Source organism: Mastomys coucha, unplaced genomic scaffold, assembly GCF_008632895.1.
Source record: "Mastomys coucha isolate ucsf_1 unplaced genomic scaffold, UCSF_Mcou_1 pScaffold22, whole genome shotgun sequence".
NCBI classification, from domain to species: Eukaryota; Metazoa; Chordata; class Mammalia; order Rodentia; family Muridae; genus Mastomys; species Mastomys coucha.
The window spans coordinates 138,117,899-138,140,183 of NW_022196905.1; the positions used below are offsets into that span (position 1 = coordinate 138,117,899).

Sequence of the window (22,285 nt, forward strand, 5' to 3'; positions counted from 1 at the left end):
TTTAATATGTAAAGACTGTGGGACTTTAGATCTTGGGGATGAATAAGAAAATAAGGGTTGAGGCTTAAAAGTGGTGTGTTTGTGTGTCAAGTTGACAAGGGGTCAATTGTATTGGCTGGTTTTGTGTGTCAACTTGACACAGGCTGGAGTTATCACAGAGCTTAGTTGGGGAAGTGCCTCCATGAGATCCAGCTGTGGGGCATTTTCTCAATTGGTGATCAAGGGGGTGGGACCCCTTGTGGGTGGTACCATCCCTGGACTGGAAGTCTTGGGTTCTATAAGAGAGCAGGCTGAGCAATCCAGGAGAAGCAAGCCAGTTAAAAACATCTCTCCATGGCCTCTGCATCAGCTCCTGCTTCCTGACCTGCCTGACTTCCAGTCCTGACTTCCTCTGGTGATCAACAGCAATGTGGAAGTAAGCTAAATAAACCCTTTCCTCCCCAACTTGCTTCATGTTCATGATGTTTGTGCAGGAATAGAAACCCTGACTAAGACAGTGGTACACACCTTGAATCCCAGGAGATAAAGCCAAGCAGATCTCCGAGTTTAAGGTCAATCTACAAAGCAAGATCCGGGACAGCCAAGCTTAGGCAGTAAAGGAGTAGGAAAAGAGGGAACCATGTTCCAGCTCCTGCAATCAGCAGAACTTGGCACCTTCAGCCTGTGTCTCTGGCTTTGTAGTCAAGAAGAGAAGGACACTACCAGGACAATTGACGCTGGTCAGCTGGACCTAAGAAATTAGTGGTGATTAAGAACCTGACGCTGGTCAGCTGGACCTAAGAAATTAGTGGTGATTAAGAAGAGACCAGCATTATTGAGGTGAAATCTTCTGGGAAGTGTTTTCTGAGAGCACGAAGAAGCTGTGTTCCAGAGATAGCCAAGGTTGTGCCTTGTGCTGCGGTTGGACTTGGTAATGTGTAAGAGTCACCCAGGTGGTACTGGTTTTGACAGCACGAAGGGGTCATGGAGAGCAGCTGAGGCTCGGCACAGTGAGAGGCCATGGAAGGCCATTGGTGAAGGTGCAGCTTCAGTTGCAGTTGATGGTCCAGGACTGAAGGGGTCATGCAAAGGAGTTGAGGCTTGGCACCATGACCAGAGCCTATGAGAGGCTATTGGTGTAGCCTAGTTGTAGTGGGTGTCCCCATTGTATTGGAGATGTCAGTACCATGGATGACCACCAAGAATGCATCGGTATTGGAGTGGATCAACCTGAGCTTAGTGTGCCACAGAGGCAGAGCTGGAGAAGTGATGCCAGCCCTTTGGAGGAGCCCAGAAGATCATGTGTAAATCCAAGACATTTAAACAAGAAGCTGTAACACTGAAGTTACCTTGGAGATCCCAAGATGTTCAAGATGCTAGAGCCATTGCCTATCTGTTGAGGAAAGCTGCTAACAGGGAGTGGAACCAGCCCAGGAGAAAGAAGTTTGTTGCAGTCAACAAAGATGAAGGAGTTGGAGATTTCAAGACTGCTTTGACATCAGACATGATGATACAGAGTTTGGAGTTTGCCTAGCTGGTTTCCTGTCTTGCTTTGGAAATTACAGTTAAGTGATTGGTTGAATCCCAAAAGAGACTTTGAACTTTTGACTTTTAACATTGTTGAGACTGCTATAGACTATGGGGACTTTTAAAGTTGGACTAAATGTATTTTGCATTATGCCATGTTTAGGTATGCCCCCCAATAGACTCATAGACTCATATGTTTGAACAAGCATATGGGGGCCAGGTAGTGGAATGTTATGGTTTGTATATGCTTGGGCCAGGGAGTGGCACTATTAGGAGGTGTGGCCTTGTTGGAGTAGGTGTGGCCTTGTTAGAGTAGGTGTGTCAATGTGGGTGTGGGCTTTAAGATCCTCATCCTAGCTGCCTGGAAGCCAGTATTCTGCTAGCAGCCTCCAAATGAAGATGTAGAACTCTCAGCTCCTCCTGCCTGCCTGGATGCTGCCATGTTCCCACCTTGATGATAATAGATGAACCTCTGAACCTGTAAGCCACCCCCAATTAAATATTGTCCTTTTAAGAGCTGCCTTAGTCATGGTGTCTGTTCACAGTAATAAAACCCTAACTAAGACAAGAGCACAGAAGACAGAAGATAAGACAAATGTCTAACTCACCTCAGGAAACAAGGAATTTAACTTGAGAGACTTGGAGAATTCTGCACCTGCAGGGGAGCTCCAGTAGGTGGGGGACTTGACCCAAAGGGTCAGAGGTCCTGGGACTTGATGACTTGGTTCCCTTCTGTATAGGTACACCAATGAGTCTCCTAAGATAAAAGAAATGCGTTTCTCGTTAAGAAAGCATGAGCAGCTGTCCAGATATCTGGCAGATAAAGGCTTTTGAGAGCCTGAGCACCAGAGTTCAGTCTATGGGTCCAGATGGTACCAGGAAGAAGCACTGACTACCTTATGTTATTCTCTAACCTCCTTAATGCTGTGAGGGCTTTACATAAATAAATGGAATTAAATTTGTTAAGAACAATCACAAAGACATTTTGACTTGGAAATAAAGTCAGCTGGTTGAAAGCTAGCCAAGGGTGGGAGAAGGTATGAGTTCTCTCCTAGATAGAGCCCAGTGAATGCTGCATGGTGGCTCAGAACTATAATATTAGTACTCCTGAAGGTAGACTCACCTGGAACCCCTTGGTGACATACTTAGTCCTTCATCCAACATACTAACATGAAACCATAAAATCTCACTAAAGGATCTGCCTTAGAACCTCAGATACTCTGGCCTGGCAGTGGTAGTGTATGCCTTTAGTCCCAGTACTCAAGAGGCAGAAACAGGCAGATCTCTGTGACTTCCAGCCCAGCCTGTAGCAGGGGTTCCTATTCCAGTACAGCCCAGGCTACACAGAGGAACCCTGTCTTGAAAAGTAAAACAAACAAACAAAATCAACTTTGTATGTGTGAGTGTATATGAGTGTGTGTATGAGTGTGTGTAAGTGTGTGAGTGTGTTGTGTGAGTGTATGTATGAGTGTGTGTGACTGTGTGTGAGTGTATGTGTATGAGAGTGTATGTGAGTATGAGTGTGTGTATGTGTGTGAGTGTGTATGTGTGAGTGTGACTGTGTGTTTGAGTGTATGTGTATGAGAGTGTGTGTGTGTGTGTGTGTGTGTGTGTGTGTGTGGTGTAGAGTAAGGGTGGTATGAGCTATTGTGCACGTTTTGTTATCCTCAGGTAGCTGTCTTTATTATCTACCATTTCTGATGCAGTGTTTCTTCACTGCCTCCTCATGGGCCAGGCTAAATGCTGTTGCCAATTTCAAGATGGGTGCTCCCTACTGGGTTTTTCTTGGGACTTGGACCCAGGCTGACCCCTGTTGGCAAGTACTTTGTCCATTGAGCCTTGCCCTGAACTCTTCCAACCCTCTTTTTAAGAATTCAGGCTATCCTGGAGCATGTTTCCTTGGCTGACCTCAACCTAGTAAATCCTGTGCCAGAGCTTCATATGTGTTGGCTTTAGGGACTCAGACCACCATGTGCTAATTCTGGCCCAATTGTCTTCTCCAAATTGATCTGACCTGAAATTTCCCTTTCCCCTGTCAAAGTAGAATCCCCTCTGTGAGTGGGATCTGTGACTACACAGAAAAATCAGTCTGCCTCTCTATCTCCTCCAGACTTCTCCTTGGGGGTGAAAGCTTTTTAATACCCCACCTCTGGTGTCTCCCTCTGGTACCAGTGAAAAGGGCTAAGGAGGCAAAGGAAGAAGAAAAGCCAAGGGCTTCATTCACCTCAAAAAATGGTGAAATTAACTTGGGAGAGTTGGAGAATTCCAATTCCAAAGAACTCCAATTGGTGGTGAGTGTACTCCCCCACACTAACCAACAGTGGACTTGACCCAAAGGGTCAGAGGTCCTGGGACCTGATGACCTTTGGTCCCCTCTGGTTAGGTACAACAATGAATCTCCTAGAAGCAGAAGAAAGGCTTATCATTAAAAAACAAAACCAACCAACCAAACAAAAAACATCTTGAGAGCTGGCCAGATGTTTTAGCAGATGAAGGCAACTTTCTGTTCCTAACATAATTTTGATCCCTGAGACCCACTGAGCAGAGAGAGAAGAGACTCCCATTGACCCACTGACCTTCTCCTAAACAGAGTACCCTGCACACACTGGCATGCACACAGAATAAATACACTTCATAAGAATATTTTAACAAGGTAAATTGTATTAAGAGTGGGGATAAACTTGTTTAGTAGAGTGCTAGCCTAGACTACAGGATTCCCCCCCGCACTAGAGAGTCCAAAATAGATCAGGCTATAATCCTAGCAATTCTGAAGGTAGCAGCCAGCTGAAGTGGGTTCAATGCCATCATTGGTGAGATAGGAGTCCTTGGTCATCCTAGGTGCTACATAAAACCATTATATGCCATGAAAGATTATCCCTAAGAGTGTCTGCGCAGGCTGGAGAGATGGCTCAGTGGTTAGGAGCACTGACTGATCTTCCAGAGATCCTAAGTTCAACTCCCAGTAACCACGTGGTGGCTCACAACCATCTGTAATGGGATCCGCTGCCCTCTTCTGGTGTGTCTAAAGACATCTACAGTGTACTCAAGTACATAAAATGTAATAAATAATTTTAAAAAGTCTCGGCTCATTACCCTTTGTAATGTTTTTGTGTTTTGTTTGAGAGTTGTGACATGTCATAGTGGACATTTGGAAGGCACAAGACATCCTCACTGTCCACTGTTTTTATTTAGTGTCTCATTCTCTGCTGCATAAACTATGCTGACTGTCCCATGGAATTCCAGACAATCTCCTCTGCCTGCCTGTACTCTGGGAGTGCCAACATTCACTATCTGCCAGGCCCTTGCATATGTGCTTGGGACTCCACTCAGGCCTTCACACTTGTTCAACAGAAACTTTATGCTGCATTAACCCACCCTTAGTGCTCCCTCAATTTCTGATAACCCAGACAAACCTGGTACATACTTGCTTGGTAGGCTGACTTCTTACTGTTAAGTCACCTGCCAGGGCCTTCAGGGTGTTGGGATTACTGCTCAAACCACCACATGCTGCTTGGAGCCTTATGTTTGACTGGCAGGGGGACACCTCCTCTCTGGGTAGGTCAGTGATTGTATAACCACCTCCCTTCCAGGTCTCCTCTAGGTCACCTGCTGAGGCTGTAGAGTTTTCATCAGCCGAGCCCTGACATCCCCACTCACTAGCACACTGCAGGTGTTTTAAGAAAGGTGTTGAGGGCACAGAGGACAGAAGATAAGTTCTAACTCACCTCAAGAAATAAGGGATGTAATGTGGGAGATCCAAAGGGGAGCTCCAATAGGTTTGGATGGGCAATGGACTTGACCCAAGGGGTCAGAGGTCCTGGGACCTGCTTGCCTAGGTCCCTACTGGCTGAGCATATCAATGAGCCTCCTAGAAGCAGAGAGGAAGTTTCTTCATTAAAAAAGCTCTTTGGGGTGCTGTGAGATGGCTTAGCAAATGAAGGTGCTTTCCAGCAGCCCAACATTCAGTCTCCAGGTTCCATGTGGTAAAAGGAGAGAAAAGACTCCCACACATTGTCCTCTACCTTCTCCCACACAGTCCCATGCACTCAAGGGACACACAGAAGAAATGATACATATTAATACTCTTGACTTGGGAATAAATTCAGTTGGCAAAGTACTAGGCAAGCAGACAGAAAGCGATGGGTCCTCTCCCCAACCCTGAAGAGCAATATGGCCTGTGTACAAGCCCCTCTGAGAGTGGAAGCATCTGCATCAGTGTCCTCTTTTGCAACCTAAGGAAGTACTTGGCCATTCTACGTGGCTATGTAAGACCATGAAATGTCATTGAAGGGTCTCTCTCAGCTACTCTGCTCTCCTCCTCCCTTTTAATCTTGAGTTTGATAGGGAGACTAACTTGTGTAGTGTGTGGTGTTAGGAGGACATAGGGCATCCTCAGGGATTGCTCCTCACAGTCCACAGACTTTGATGGTCGCTTGTTCTCTGCTGCTGGGCTCCGAGGCACTCTCTGATGTCTGCATGCCTTCTGGTCAGAGGAGAACTAAGGGTTCTGACATCCACTACCTGCCAGGCTACTGCAAGTGGTCTTGGGACTCCATTCAAGTCTTCACACTTGTTCAATGACAGTTCTATGCAGGAATCCATTTTCCTTGCTTCCCCATTTTTGATTGCTCAGCCTAGCCTGGAATATACTTGTTTCTTGGGCTGGTCTCAACTAGTAAATCACCTGCCTGGGCCGTATGCTGGAATTATTGGCCCAAACCACCCCTCTTGCTTTCTGTTATTGATTCAATCTAGGACTCCTCATTTTCCTCTGTGGCATGTAGATACCTCCTTTCTGCATGGATCTGTGAGTTTATAACCACCTTCTTTCTGGGTCACCTTCACATCACAGTCTGAGGCTTGCATCAGTCCTTACCATCTTCTTTCAGACCTCTCCTTCCTCTAATGCTCTACAGGTGTTTAGAGAAGGTTCTAGGGGGGGGGTGCATAAGTGGGAAGATAGGCCTACTGTCTAACTCACCTCAAAAAAAAAATAAGGGAATTAAGTTGAGAGGCTTGGATGCTTCTCCACCTGCAGGGGATCTCTAAAAAATAGGAAATGAACAATGGATTTGACCCCAAGGGTCAAAGGTCCTGGGACCTGAAGACCTTGATTCCCACTGTCTGTTATACCAACAAGCTCCCTGGGGGGGGGCGAATTTAGATTTTCTGCTATTAAGAAAGCATACTCATGGATAGGAAGATGTCTCAGCAGGTAAAGACTATTGCCTCCAAATCTGATGATCAGAGTTCATACCCTGGGACACAAATAGTAGACTGAAAGCTAACTGCCTTAATCCATTCATGTTCTAACCTCTTTAGATATGGAGCCATGGAGGGTTGGGACAACAAACACATTAAACATACATACATATCTTTAAAAAAAGAAAAAGAAAAGAAAATGAGGAACTTCATGAAGAACTCTCACACAGAGTCCACTCTTTTTTTTTTTTTAACTTGTGTTTGGGTAAGTAGTTGTGATTGTGCTATTGGGCATGTGGGGTGCACATAATATCCATAGGTGTTGGTCCTCACTGTGCATCTTTCTAGTTTCCAGATCTCTTGATCTCTGTTGCGTGCACAAGGCTACCTGTCCCATAGGATTCTAGATAGTCTTCTACTTCGGGCTGCCATCTGGTCACAGGAGAGCTGGGAGAACTCTCATCTGCTCATTCTCCTCCTTTTTAATCTTTTGTGCGGTTTTATTTGAGGGACTGTTGTGACAGGTTCCACAACATTCCCTGGCATGTTGGTCCTCACTGTTAGCATCTGACTCACCTCAAGAAATAGGGAAAGTAGTATGGGAGTCTTGGAGAATTTTACTTCAGGGAAGCTCCAAAGGGTGGTGAGACCAAGTAGACTTGGCCTCGAGGGTCAGAGGTCCTGGGACCTGCTGACCTAGGACCCTATAGGCCAAGCACACAATGAACCTTCTGGGAGCAAAGGTGGGTGTTTCACCATTAAGAGAACAGTTACAGGCCTGCAAGATATTTTAGGAGATAAAAGCTCTCATGGGCCCCCCAGCTTGAGTATCTAAGTTTGATCTTCAAGATCCACATAGTAAGAGAGAAAGTTGGCCTCTGCCTTGTAGTGTACATACAGCTGTGCACACACAGAATAAATGCAATAAAACATTTTTAATAAATGATAGTAAGTTGGGAATAAACTCAATGGATATAGTATTAGCTTAGATACAGGAAGTCATGAGTCCTCTCCCCAACATTAAATATAAAGGGCACAAATTCGATCAAGCCTATCATCTTAGCATTCCTGAAACTGGGGAACCTGGATCTGGAGTCAGTGTCACCCTAGTAACATACTGAGATCCTAGCCACCATATATGGCTACATGATACTATGAAATTCCATTAAACACTCTCCATAAGATGTGTGTGTGTCTGTGTGTGTGTGACCCATGTCAAACACAGGTGTTGGTTCTCATTGTTCCCTTGTTTTGACATAAAATCTCTTGATCTCTGCTGCGTAGACTGGGATACCTGACTCTACATAGTCCCCTCGATTTCTGTTGGCCCCCTTACCATGGGGCAGCTAGAGTGCAGGTGTGTGGTGTGTATTAGGCTTCTCCCTGTTTTCTTGGGACTTGAACTAAGGCTTATACTTGTTGCCAAGCATTTTGCCCATTAAGCTCTCTCCCTGGTGCTCTTTCTTCCCTCCTTTTGAGAATCCAGGCTAGTGCTTCCTGTTTCTCCTAAGCGGGCTGCAACCTACTAACTCTCCTGCCTGAGTGTCCGGACAATTCAGGAAGAGGTTCACATGCTGTGGTTGGCCCTCAGTCTTTTCTTCCACCACTTTGTCCAATCTGAGCTCTCTTCCTAACTCTGCCCAGTCTGAGTGACATTAGTCATTGTGTGACCACCTTCCTTACAGGCCTCCTTCATGACCATGCCTGTGGTTCTGAGGTCTTTATCAACTCACCTTGGAGAGCTGCAGTCTTAAGACCCTACTGGCTTCTAGGAAAGGTATTGGGAGGATATGAGATAAAAGATAAACAGTGTGTCTAATTTACATCAAGAAATAAGGAAGTAACTTGGGAGGCTTGCAGAATCCTCTTGTTGCTGGGGAGCTCCTCCTGGTGGGAGGCCAGTGAGGCCAGTAATGGATCTGACCCCAAGGGTCAGAGGTCCTGGGACCTGCTGACTGAGTTCCCTACTGGCCAAGCACACCAATGAGCCTCCTTGGAATAAAAATGTGAGACTGTTATTGAAAACTAGGTTTGTATTTGGGGATAGTGAGATGGCTCAGATGAAGTCTTTTGCAGCAATGTAACCACTTACATGGATCACCCAGACCCCCAAGCCCTAGTGGTAGCAGGAAAGCACTGACAACTACAAGGTGTTCTCAGATCTACCTAGGTGGGTCACAGTGTATGCCTCGGTGCACACAATCAATGTAATACTTTATATGCTGAGGATCTGGCCAACTCCTAGTATCTTTTCTTTTTTAAAAACATCTTTATTTGTATGAATGTTTTGTATACATCTTATTACTCATTACACATGTACCTGCCTAGTCCCTGTGGAATTTAGAACAGGGCATCAGATCCCCTGGAAAAGAGTTACAGGCATGTGTGAGCCACTGTAAGGGTGCTCGGAATGAAACCTGGATCATCCTATATTTCCCAGGATGAACAGAGACTTCTTCATGTCCCTCTTGACCCTGCTATGTACTGGGGACTCCACAATCATATACTGCATGCTACTGTTCCTGCTCATCCTTGTTTTCCCACATGGTGTCACCAGGGGCTCCCCATTCACCCACCTGTGATAGGCTATCCCCTTTCTAGGTGGGATATGTGACATATGAGCATGCTCCATCCAAGTCTGCTTCTGGCCCCACTCAGGCTGTAGGGCCTTTGCCTTTCCACATCCTACATCCTCACCCACCCTCAGCACCCTGCAGGCATCTCAGAAAGGGGCTACAGGACCACAGGAGGCTTAAAGGTAAGCCAAGTGTCAACTCACCTCAAGAAGTAGGGGGAGTAACTTGGGAGGCTTGGAGAAGTCTCTGGCAAGGGAGCTCCAATGGGTGCGGGGAGGCCAGCACTGGACTTGATCCAGAGCATCAGTGGTCTTCAGACCTGATGTCCTGGGCCTCTACTGGACAGGCACACCAATGGGCCTCCTAGGAGCAAAGATGAAGGACTGTCATTAAGAAAAGACTTTAGGAGTGAGGGAGTGAGTGGTTCAGTTGATAAAAGCTTTTGCTCCCAGTCCAGGCACTGGTGTGAACTATGCCTCCCCTCAAGACCCACAAGGGAGCAGACAGCTCACACCCACAAACTGTCCTCAGACCCAACCATGTGTGTACAGTTATACAGTTGCTGGGTTCACACCTCAGACAATACACGGGATGCAAATAACTTTAATAAAAGAAGCCATAGTGTTAATAGGGAATACCTTTAGCTGGCAGACTGCTAGTCTAGCATGCAGGAAGCCATTGGTCCTCTGCTCAGTACTGAGGTCACAGCAGAATCTCCACTCATTCTGCCTCACGTCATTAGTTGCACTTGTGTGTGCCTCCACACATATAGACTCATGCACACTCAACTGTGAGTAGGCTCATCATGTCCCATGAGATATTTGGAAGACACTGGGCATCATAGGATGGGATCCTGCCTTCGCCCCCTTTGCTCTATGGAGTCCTCCCATCTAGCTGTCCTGTGAGCTCCTAGACTTTTTACATTTTTGCCTCCCAGGCAGACACAGAGAGAGAGAGTGAGTATCATTTTGCCTGTGTTCCTAGGACTCAAATTTGGATCCTCATGCTGGCTGGAAATTGTCTTACCCACTAAAGCCATCTCACCACAGCACTCTCCTTCATTGCTAGGGGTCCAGACAAGCCCCAGATTTTGTGTTTCCCAGGCAAATATATAAATAGTAAGGTAATATCTAAATAGTACATCTCTGTTGGGATATCACATCCCACCGCTTTCAACCACATGTTCTCTTGGCCATCATTCTCGGCTTTTACAGCTCTTGGCCCATCCAAGTCTTTCCCCTCCTACCACCACAAGAACCACTGCTTTTCTGCCTGTGGGACCTGTGAGTGTGGAGCCATCCTCCTTCCGAGGCTTCTCTGGACCCCCTGGGGCTGAAAGGTTTTTACCATCTCACCTCTAACATCTGCAACTGCAAAATCCTTCAGGAGTCTAGGGAAGGAGCTGGGGTGGCAGGGCATGAGACAGATGATAATCCAAGTATCCCAATCACCTCAAGGAACAGGGGAGTAACTTGGGAGGCGTGCAGAAGTCTTCTCTTGTAGGGGAGCTCCAGTGAGTGGTGGGTGGGAATGGACTTGACCCAGAGGGTCAGAGGTCCTAAGACCTGATGGCCTAGGCCTTGGCCTAGGCCCGGGTAAACCAATGAGCCTCCTAGGTGAGAGATGCAGGATTGTCACCAACATGATATATTGGGCCAGTAAGATCGTCATTACATTAGGGCTTTTACTACCACACTCTGCCAGTCTTCTGATGCTCAAGGACCTTATGGTGCAATGTGCAGTTCCCAGTCCATAGGTGTACACCACACAGCTGCTTCAATTAATACTAGCACACCCTTCCTACCCCCAATATACACAATATTTTTAAATGTTTTTTTATGAAAAGAAAAGTCATCATGATGATGTTAAGGTTGGTTGACATAGTGCTGCTTAGCATGGGGTGGGCCATTTATTCCTTCCCAGCCTTGCATATAGGGTACATAGAGCTTACTTGTGTGAGTCTAGCTCTCCCAGAGATGGAGGCAGTTAATAACTAGTTTAATGTTAACACACTGAATTTAACAATCCTGGCTACATGAGACAATGGAATGTCATTAGAAGCTCTCCATCAGAATCTCATCTCATTTCCATACTCTGTATGGTGACTAACCCATGCCCTGGCTCGTCTTAATGGATGCTGTAGGATTCAGCTGGAGTAGTCTCCACTGACTAACTTTTCTGAAACAAAAGTCTCTTCTGCAGTATGTAATTTAGGCTAGATGCATACATGCTTCCTCATAGGTTTCCTTCTCTGCTATTATACCACAGAATTGCTAGCCTATGGTAGTCCCTCTGTCTTTAAATGTGCTTTGGGTACTCAGACTCTACATCCTCAAGCTGGCTGTATAAGGACTTTCTATGCTTTAAACCATCTGTCCAATATCCTTCTTCACCTTGTGCTTGTGACATGGGACACGCCCTATTCCCATGACTGGCCTGGATTTAGTACATCTCTTGCCTGCAGATGCTTAGTGTTAAAATTCTTGATCCACAGTACCACACATTGCTTTTGGACTACTTTTTGATTAAACCTGAGATTCCCCGTCTGCCAGGTAACACTCCCCTTTCTGTAGATATGACTATCTCACCATCTCCCCAGTGTCCTTTGTCTCCTCTCCTTGGCTGTGAGGTCATTACCTCTCACTTCTTGGCATTTCTATGTTTAGTATGCTTGCAGAAGTATCTATGTGCAGAAACCCTGTGCAACTCACCTCAAGCTATAGATGAAGGTAACTTGGAGGCTCTGGAGAAATCTACTGCAAGGGAGATCTTCTTGGTATGGGTCTGGTAATGGACTTAACCACAGATCAGAGGTCCTGGGACCTGACAATACGGTTCCTACTGTCCACACACAGCAACAAACCAACTAGGAACAAATATTTGAAAATTTATTAAATCTTAAATTAGTCCCACCACCCATTTTGAGTTTTAAAGTCATTTTTATAAGCTTTGTGTTCATGCATATATATGTATGTCTGCACACATGTCACAGTTCACACATGGAGGTCAGAAGACAACTTGCAAAGGTTGTTTCTGTCCTCTTACCACGTGGGTCCTGAGACTCCGACTCAGGTAATCAGGCTTGGGAGCAAGCATCATTAACTACTGCCATCTCTCTGGTCCTCTTGCCCAGTTTGTGTAGCATTTACTTACTGTGTATGAAACCTTGCTGTGTTTTGCTTTTTTGTCCTGTGTGTGTGTGCACATATGTCCCATTCATATATTCATTTCCATGCATGTATTGTAACCAACAAAGGACACTTTGTTCTTTATTTATCTCCACCTTACTTTTTAAAGAGGCCCTCTTACTAAATCTGAACCTGTCTTTGTCCCTCCTTATTTCCAAGCATGTGTACCCATGCCTGGCTTTTACATGGGCACTGGAGATTTGATCTCATGGCTTGTTGCTTGTGCTGTGATTGCTCTTAATGAGTGAACCGTCTCCCCAGCCCCCAAACCTTGGTTCATACTAGCATCACAGAAATATTCTGCAGGACCCCATTTCTCCCCAGCTCTCTTGGAGGTGCTAACTGGTGCACCTGACTTGCAAGACTATCTTCTGCTCCTGTGTTGTTGCCCCCACCCTTGGGTTATGTAACTATCAAGCCATAGAGTCCTTACGAGACTGTTTTAGTTGGCCTTTTACTTTTCATGTTGTAGCTTCTAGGTTTAGTTGATCACAGTCAAATCATGAGTGTCGGTCCGTGTACCTGGGGATGGAAGGATTTTCTTGGTTGATGGAATTGTAAAAGTAGATGTAAGAAGGTAGGAGGCCTCTGTCAGTAGCTTCTCTTGGGGGTCATTGGATAAAAATTATATATCTATGAAAAATATATTTATAATTCTCATGGTTTTGCAAGTGTGTGCATGCAGTACTTGGGAGGGGTACACCAAAGTATGAAGAGTTCAAGGTTTTTGTCCACTACAGGCCAACCTAGGTTACATGACACCTTATTTCAGAAGCACCAACAGAGGAAGGCATTTGTGTTGAATGGGAGCTTCCAGTCAAGCACACCCTCCATGCTGAGGGAGCAGCTCTCATGCCATCAACACTACAGTCATGGTGAGCATACCCCAGCAGCTGCCCTATGGCTAAAGATCTGCCATAGAAAACTGAAAACTGCCTGCTATAGCCTTAGAAAGCAGTATTCCTAAACAAGACAGAACCAAGGAAACTCTACATGACCCTGAAGCCATTTTACAGAGGCCAGAGGAAGATGCTACTCCCCTGCCCGACTCTCCCTAAAGGTCTTTGGTACAAACTCCATCCTTCATTTGCATTATGGACAATGCCATGATTGCTGTCATGCTCTTGCAAACACATCCTTTTAGATACATAACTGGCTCAGCTTTTTCAGACAGGGCTTCATGGAGCCCTTACCTAATTGTGTAGTTACTGACCTCCTCCCCAGCCTGTCTTTATTTCCCGTATGTTCAGATTACAGATACCTCACTAGGTTTGACTAATGGTTAGACGCAGTAAGCCATTGCCATTTTTTACAACATCAGACCCATAAATCTTTTGCTATAGTTAGTTTTTGAAATAAGTATGGCAGGCCTGAAGTGCTAATATGACATGTAATATGGCTAGGGTCAGGGCCTAAAACCATAAGCTTGTGAATCTCAGGACTTGATAGTCAGTCTAGCTCATATTTTGAACTGGGACGCCCAGGTCAACTAGCCAATAGCCTACCAGCAACTCCTCACCTGCTCAGTATTTCCTCTCTCCTCTGTTTTTCTCCTTTCCTCCCTCCCTCTTTCTGAAACTACACCGACAGTAGCCCAGGCCCTCAACAAATGGTCTATATACCTCAGGATGATATATAACTCTTGACACACTTGCTTCTCCCTCTAAGTGCTGGGATTGATGACATGGACCAGTCTGATGACATCAGACTCCTTACTTATGATGTCTGAGTAAGACAAAAGAACCAAAGCGAGGTGGTTCTTAAATATATAATACAGTGGATGTATAGTATTCAGGAGTATAAGCTAGGAGGGCATTCTGGGACACAGCGCTTACTTTTGGTCACAGCAGAATGACTAAAATTGGGTGTCATGGTCAAAGGGGGTTAGGTTCTCTGAAAGACAGTTTGCAAAGGCAGCAGGAGGTAAGGCCCCAGTACAGGGCCACACAGTCTAATGCGACCCTTGGCTGCTGCCCCTAAAACGTCGCCACTAAAATCTTCCAGCCACTTTTCGCCCATGTAGGACCAACCCATTCTTCCCTACCGGAAGTGGAAGGGGGTGGAGCCGGCGGAAGTTCTATCTCCACCAGGCGCAAGAGGCCAATGTGTAACTTCCTCCCGGGGAGGGGACACTTCCAGTTACTGAGCCCAGCCTAACCCTACGGGTGCCGAGCATGGCCAGCGCAGTGCGCCTGCGGGCTGTCTCTGCATCCCGCGCGCAGTGGGCGTTACTAACGGACCCCACCCGCCTCTGGGAGCTCAGATACAGAGATGCTTCAGGAACTGTGAACCCTTGGACTCAGCCCCTGTTAATGTTGAAGGACCAGGGAACATGAATCTAGGTAGCTGCAGCTGTGGCTCTGGTTAAGGACCGTGCGAAGTGTATTGGAGAATGTGTTTCCAGCTCACCAAAGTAAAAAAGACTACCCGACCGCACAGATTCGCAGTCGAGTTGAAATCGATCTGAAAAAAGGAATTGGTGCACGTTAATTTGAACCAAATCTCCCAAGAGCCAAGACGACAGGATCAGAGCTCACCAAAGGAGATCACAACACTGGATGTGAGTTCCTGAGAACCTGCTGTGAATACGCCAGCGATTTAATAGCCCTTGGAACCTGCAAGTTAGGTAACATCCAGACCTCCTTCCCAAATGAAGGACCGTGGCACAGGTTAAGTAAAACTTCATCCTTATTCACCAGTGTGTGCATGTCCGTGTGTGTGAATATAATAAAAATTTCTAAACCCTGGCCAAAAAGGTACTAAAAGTATAAGGGTATTTTTTTTTTTCTCATTTATTTTTGAGATGAGGTCTTGCTGTGAACGGACCATTCACTTGTGCTAGTCCTTCTGTCTTTGCCTTACAGTGCTGCAATTACAGGGCCTGACACCATGTACAGCCTCTTCCGTTGTTTTTTTTTTTTTTTTTTCTTCTTCAGATTAGGTGTACTTTAGCTCAACTGTCCAGAACTTGGGATGTAGCTGGGGTTCACTTTGGAACTCCCCACCTCTCATCCTTTGTAAGTTCTGGGAATGCCTGGCTAGGTCATCCTCTGTAAGTTTTGGGAATACAGCGTAGTGCTACTATGCCTGGCTAGGTGTTTTCGTTAAAGCTTTGCCAGAAGCTTTGTGTAGTTTTGTGAAAAAGGTTCTGGTTTTGTTTTTTAAAAGTGTTTGTAATATATCCTTTGCCTCTTGTGCTGACATTGAGGCCTCAAAGCTGAAAGGATTGAAATTGGAGCAACCCTCTCATGTTGGCAGTTAACTGTGGAAATCACCGTGTAAGATGTCTTAGTTGACCCAAGGAATAGCAAGAGTCAGTTTCAGTGAGGATCCCTTTGGGGAAGTGGTACACTCCTGTAATTCCAGCACTTGGGAGACTGAGGGAAAAGGATTACTGACTTAGAGGCTAGCCTGGACTACATTGTGTTCTAGACCAGCCTGGGCTATAGAGTGATACCTTGTGCCAGAAAACTGAAAAGAGGAAAAATATTTTTTAAAGAACCACATCAGAAGTGGCTGGGGTAGTACATTGCGTGTCTAGGTCAGGCACGGCCATGGGTTGGACCCCCAGCATCACCAAATCGAAAGGAGGAGGAGAGAGCAAAAGTAGGTGTGCTCACCTGCTAAGTCAGCTGAATCTGAGCTAACTGTCACTGTGTAGGTGAGGACCTACCAAGTGAGGGTTCTAATCTCGATGACATCACAAGTGTTGCCTGGTATCAAGTAAACAAAAGTTTTACTGGCCAGTTCTCATCCCAGCATGATGCTTAAGATATAGTTTAACTTGTTTATTTATTCTTCCTATGTTGCAAATTACCCTTTAATAAATACTTTAAGAGTCTCTGAAAGTCCGAATATCAGTGTGATTTTTTTTTCTTCCCTTAAAAAACAGATGAGAGGGTCAACATATTTACTTTGCTGTCTTGAACTTATCTTAAAGGTGTATAGTTTTCATTCTGTGGTCATGATCACAGACCAGTCTCAACAGAGTTGAAGGAAAGTTGGTGAGGGTGTAGCAGCCAGAAGTAACTATTGGTAGGCTCCATCTTGAAGGATAGCAACTGCCATTTTTCAAAGTCTGATTTAAAGCACACTCACCCCCCTCTCCCTCAGACCAGCCAGGGCTCACTGCCTTTCTAGTGCTAGGATTATAGGTATGTCCCAACATGCCCACCATACCTGATCCTCTTAATTTTGGGAGGCCAGTTATCATGGAGCCCAACTAGCCTCACTGTTGACTATGCAGTCCTTGGTAACCTCAAACTTGAGGTAGTCCCCCTGCCTTTCCCACCCAAGTGTGTGTGTATTACAAGGATGAGCCAATCTGCATGGCTAGGTACTTTTTAGCCAGGCTTTGCCAAAAGTCTGGCACCTGACAGTTTTGTGACCCTATATTAAGACAAAAAAATAAATCTTTATAACAATGTATTTGCCTCTTCACATTGAGATCTCAAGGCTGAAAGGATTGGTAGTTAACTGTGGAAATCACCGTGTAAGATGTCTCAGTTGACCCAAGGAATAGCAAGAGTCGGTTTCAGTGAGAATCCCTTTGGGGAAGTGAAGAAGGCAAACCAGATGTGGTGGTACATTCCTGTAATCAGTGTAATCCAGCACTTGGGAGACTGAGGCAGAAGGACCACTGACTTAAGAGGCTAGCCTGGACTACACTGTGTGTTCTAGACCAGCCTGGGCTGTCACAGCATAGGCCATAATCTATAAGCAAATCTTGATGGTGTCACAAAAGTTTTATTGGCCAGTCTTCCCCCTAATATGACATTTTAGTTTAACTCATCTATTCATTCTCCCTATGTTACAAATTACCCCTAAACAAATACTTAAAAGAGTTTTCAAAAGTTCAAGATCTGTGTGCATTGGTGTGTTCCACCTCCAACCTCAAAACAGAGATGAAAGGTGACAAGGCGATCAACGTCTTAAAACACTTTGACAGGGATCACACAGACTATTCTCACTAGGGTGAGAGGGAACTTCACAAGAGTATGGAAGCCAAAAGGAGATTACTAGGAGTTGTTCTGAAGCTAGCTGCCTCCATTTCCCAGACTCACTTATTGGTAATTACTACATATCTACAAAGTGCCAGAACTGTTAAAGAAATGAAGGAATATAAATAAGCAAAGGCACTATATGATACCTTATATAACACATATATGTTTATTGGTCTTAACTCCCTGCTTCCAAATAAATACAGTTTTATGAGTGGTCCTATCCATGCATAGCAGTTAGTTAGTAACCTTATTTAAATATCCAGGCAATCATGACAGTAGTAGCTACTTGAGTTTTCTTTTGGCACTGCTGACTTCTAGTAGTTTATAGAGCTGAGCTTGTGATGCTAGTGGTCAAAGCCAGGGCCTCCTGCATGCTAGGCAAGTCCTATATCACTGAGCCACGTCTCTAGCCTGAGAGGGCTGATCTTCAGTCTACAGGGATGTAGATGGAAGGACCCATATTGAGGTGTGTGTTGTTAGAGGAGACTGTAGACAATCGATGAGCACAAACATATAGATAGATAGATAGATAGATAGATAGATAGATAGATAGATAGATAGATAGATTACAGATCAGCATTGCTTTAGAGTTTGTTCTTACTGTGTCATGAAGGAAACCTACATTTTACATATGATCTGGATGAAGAAGGTGGGCATTAGCCAGTTCCAGTGGCCACCTTACTTGTTCACCTGGATCTTTGTGGTGCTCAGTGACTTGTGGATTCGGTAATCACTGTACTGAGCTAGACCCATAGCCATGGAGTGTGATTTTCATTCAAGTTTCTCAGATGGCTAATGATGTTGATCACTTTTTTTTTTCTTTTGAGACAGGGTTTCTCCGTATAGTCCTGGCTGTCCTGGAACTCACTCTGTAGACCAGGCTGGCCTCGAACTCAGAAATCCGCCTGCCTCTGCCTCCCAAATGCTGGGATTAAAGGCGTGTGCCACCATCGCCCAGCAACACTTTTCAAGTATATTGGTTATCTGGCTCTTTTCAGAACTGGCTGATCAGTTCATTAGCACACTCATCGATTGGGTTATTTGAATTGATTGTATATATTGTAGATCTAAATCCCATGTGAGATGCCCAGCAGAGACCCTCCCCACTGGCAAGCTCTGTTTTCATTCAGATGCAGCTTTTGGTGCATAGAAGCCTTTTAGTTTTATGCCATCCTATTAGTTGCTAGCAGTATTTGAGTGAGTGAGGTTCTTTTCAGGAAGTCCTTGTCTATGTCTCAGAATCTGTCTCCTACTTCCTGACAGTGGCAGAGTTTATCTTACATTAGGCTCTTTGATCACCAGGGAGAGACAATATAGGCCTAGTTTCACTCGTCTACATGTTTTCCCAACACCGTTGAAAGCGACTGTGTTTTCTCCAGTGTATATTTAGGAACCTTTGCCAACAATCAGGTGACTGGCTGTATAGGTTTGTATCTAGGTCTCTATCCCAGTCTGTTATCTAAGCGGCTGTCTGGTGCAGGTGCCATGCTGTTTGTTACTGTGTCTTCCCAAGATATCATGAAATATGGCCAGAGCTCCAGCACCATTCTCTTTGCTCAGTATCATCTTGGTCTATAGTGTGATTTATTATTTATTGACAGTCCCTGCCAGCCTGCAGCTTGCTGGTGAGGATGACTTTGAGTAGCTGGGACTACAGGATAATGGTACTTTACCCAGCTTTTTAATAACTGAAGTGGCAGCTGAAAGGAAGCCTTCGAGGTTGCATTTGTCCACTGCACCTGCTCCTCTACATCCTCCTTATGGTTTTTGCATGCTAGTTAATTGCAGGCAGAGGGCATGGTGCTGATATTGTTTGAAACAATCCATAACTCAGGGTGGCCTCAAACTTGAAATCCTAGCTTAATGTGGTATCTCAAGTCTGAAATCCAAGCACTTAGAGTGCTAAGGCAAGAGGATTTTGTTATGCTTGAGGCCACAGCCTATGGCTTACATCGTGACTTCTATCCAGTCTGGACTAAGACTATGAGACATTACCTCAAAGTAACAACAGACAAAGTAATGATCTCATGATCTTCTAGACTGAGCCTTCCACATACCAGTATTATAGGCAAACACCAAACTGCATACCCAGCTAACTTTTATTAACAAATTTCTCTCCTTTTTTTTTTAGGTGTCTTTGGATGACCTGAAACTCACACGAGCAGCCTGCCTTTGAACGTATGGACAGGCATATTGGCTCAGCTTCCAGAGTGCTGGGATTATAGGCATGTGCCACCATGCAGAACTCTGTTTTGTATTTTGAGACAGGGTCTCACTTTCTAACCCATCTGAGTTACAGCAAGCCTCCTGCCCTGGCCTCTAGAGTGCTGGGTTTTCAGGTGTATATAACCATACCCAATTTACTTTCTGCATCTTAGGATGTTTTGGAATTTCCCAAAGCTTGAAGGCTTGGGGGAGGTTTATGCTGTTAGGTAGGTCATTGTTTGGGGCCACAGAAAAAACGCTCTCTACCAGGGGCGTGGCTATCTTGAACAAACTAACCAGTCCTGAGTCTGTATTCCTGATAACTTCCTGATTTAAGTCTCACACTCAAACCAGTTTTTCTCTTCTCCTAACTCACCCAGAGCCAGGTATCAGGAGACAAGCCACCACTTCTGTACCCAAACCCATTGAACTATTCTAGTTTGCCAATGCTTGCTGTGCCCAGGTTTGCTTTTCCCTTAGAAATGCCAGCAAAGTCTCTACCCCAGACTTTGCTCCACATTCTGCAACTTTGTTTTAAAAGATTGGGCTACTCTGCAACTTTCCACGTAGCCTACTGACCTTGACTTGATTCTCCTGAGTCAGACTCCTGAGTGCTGAGATTGCATGTGCACATCTGCACACGGAGCATCCTCCCATCAACCTGTGTTCTACAGACAGATTCGGTGCTCGCCCTTGGCCCTGCCTAGCCATGGGGTACCCCCCTTCTCTGGGTAAGATCTGTGACTGTAGAACCGTCTTCCTTCCAAGTTTCCTTTTGATCCCCTCCTGGGGCTATAAGAGCTTTACCATGCCACCTCCAATCCCTGCATCCTTAGCAAGTACAGGTATCTAGGAAAGTGGCCATGAGGACACAGGACAGATGATAAGCCAAAAGTCTTAACTCACCTCGAGAAATAGATGAAAGAAACTCGGAGACGATTGGGAATTCTCCTCTTTGAGTTATGATCTTCTTGGGGGGGGGGCGGGGGCTGGCAACAGACTTGACCACAGGAGTCAGAGGTCCTAGGACCTAATGACTTGGTCACTGTCTGTCACACCAATAAACCTTCTAGAAAAAAGATGAGGGGTTGTTATTTAAAAAGGATACTAGGGGCCAGAAGGATGGCTCAATGGGTATACCGTGATTACTCAAATTCTATCCCCAAGACCCATACATTAGAAAAAGTTGACTCCTCCAAGTGTCCTCTGATCTCCACATGTACACTGAGGTCTGCATGCCCACTGCCAACACACATAAAAATAAATGAATGTCATAAAACATTCATAAAAAGGGCATTAGGACTAAGGAAACAAAAGCAATTTGCAGAGTGCTACCCTAGTGTGCAGGAAGCTATGCATTCCTTCTGCTAAAACACATAATGGGCAGTTTGGAAACTCGGACCTGTACTCCTGCGGGTAGGGGTAGCTGGATCAGGAGTTGTCTTTTCTGGTGACATAGTAAGTCCTTTGTTATCTTACATGGCTACATGTGACCACGAAATGCCAATAAAGGCTCTCTCTCAGAATCTCTGCCCATTCTCAATCTCTCTCTCTGTCTCATCTCTCTGTCTCTCTCTCTCTGTCTCTTTCTCTCTGTCACTCTGTTTCTCTCTCTCTCTCTCTCTCTCTCTCTCTCTCTCTCTCTCTCTCTCTCTCGTGTGTGTGTGTGTGTGTGTGTGTGTGTGTGACACCAACACCTGACATGGTGGGTGGGTATAGGCCACAGGACCTCCCTGAGCATCAGATCTTGCTTTTGACCTTTCTTGAGGTGGGGGTTTCTTGTTCTCCTTTGCATATGCCAGGCTAGCTGACCAATGAGTTTCCAGATAGCCTCCTCTCTCTGCCTGCCCTCTGACCATAAGAGAGCTGGGAGTACTACCACACACTGCCCCACTTGTTGGGACTAGAGGCCCACATCACCACATGCTGGTGTTGGCCCTCATTCTTATCTTCCACCACTTGATCCAGTCTAGGACCACCCTCCACTCTGCCTGCCATGAATTAACTCCTCTCTGGGTGGGATCTGTGACTGTATAACCATCTTCCTTCTAAGTCTGCTTCAAGTCCTTTCTTGGGATGATAAAGTCTTTATCAACCCACCTTCCACTTCTGCAACATTAGTATACACTGCAAGTGTTGGGGAAAGGGGCTGGGTGGGGCATAGGTCAGATGCCAAGCCAGGGATATAATTTACCTCAAGAAATAGAGGGAAGAGACTTGGGATTTCTCTCTGAAGGGAGATCCTAAGGGTGAAAGGTAATGACGGAAAATGACTACTAAGGTCAGAGGTCTTCTGGCAGGAATGATGTCAGTCAGCACTGGCAGCACAGGTCAGACTCCTGAAAGCAAAGGTTCGGGACTTTTCTTAGAAAAGATATGAGGGTGGGGGTTGTAACTCAGTAGTAGAGTGCTTTCTTAACTTGCCTGAAGCCCTGGGTTTGATTCCCCAGCACCAAATGTAAATGGGGCTTCCTATGCCTGTAATCCCAGCCCCTGGGGAGGCAGAGGCAGGGGGAGCAGGTTATCCTGTGCTACATTGCAAGGTCGAGGCCAGCCAGAGCTACCTGAGTCCCAGTCTCAGGAAAGTTTAAAGAAAAATCAACAG

General features: G+C 45.5%; 1 protein-coding gene and 1 long non-coding RNA gene across 5 annotated transcripts in view; one reads left to right on the plus strand and one right to left on the minus strand.

The window, feature by feature from the left end:
- Positions 1-14,642, minus strand: part of Usp42 (ubiquitin specific peptidase 42) — a 46,448-nt gene extending 31,806 nt beyond the window's left edge. Inside the window, exons 1-6 of one of the 4 annotated variants that reach the window (XM_031338643.1) lie at positions 12,906-12,994; positions 11,996-12,150; positions 10,640-10,896; positions 9,488-9,647; positions 5,232-5,374; positions 2,115-2,263 (exon numbers count right to left, since the gene is read on the minus strand). The gene's annotated coding sequence lies outside the window, so the exon portion shown is untranslated. Of the gene's footprint in view, positions 1-2,114; positions 2,264-3,730; positions 3,892-5,231; positions 5,375-9,487; positions 9,648-10,639; positions 10,897-11,995; positions 12,151-12,905; positions 12,995-14,516 lie in introns of those variants that run through there. The other 3 variants (XM_031338644.1, XM_031338641.1, XM_031338642.1) reach the window with 3 other exon arrangements.
- LOC116068720 lies at positions 14,630-22,285 on the plus strand. The gene is made up of 2 exons (XR_004109667.1): positions 14,630-15,141; positions 19,607-22,285. It is a non-coding gene; the product is annotated as an uncharacterized LOC116068720 (long non-coding RNA).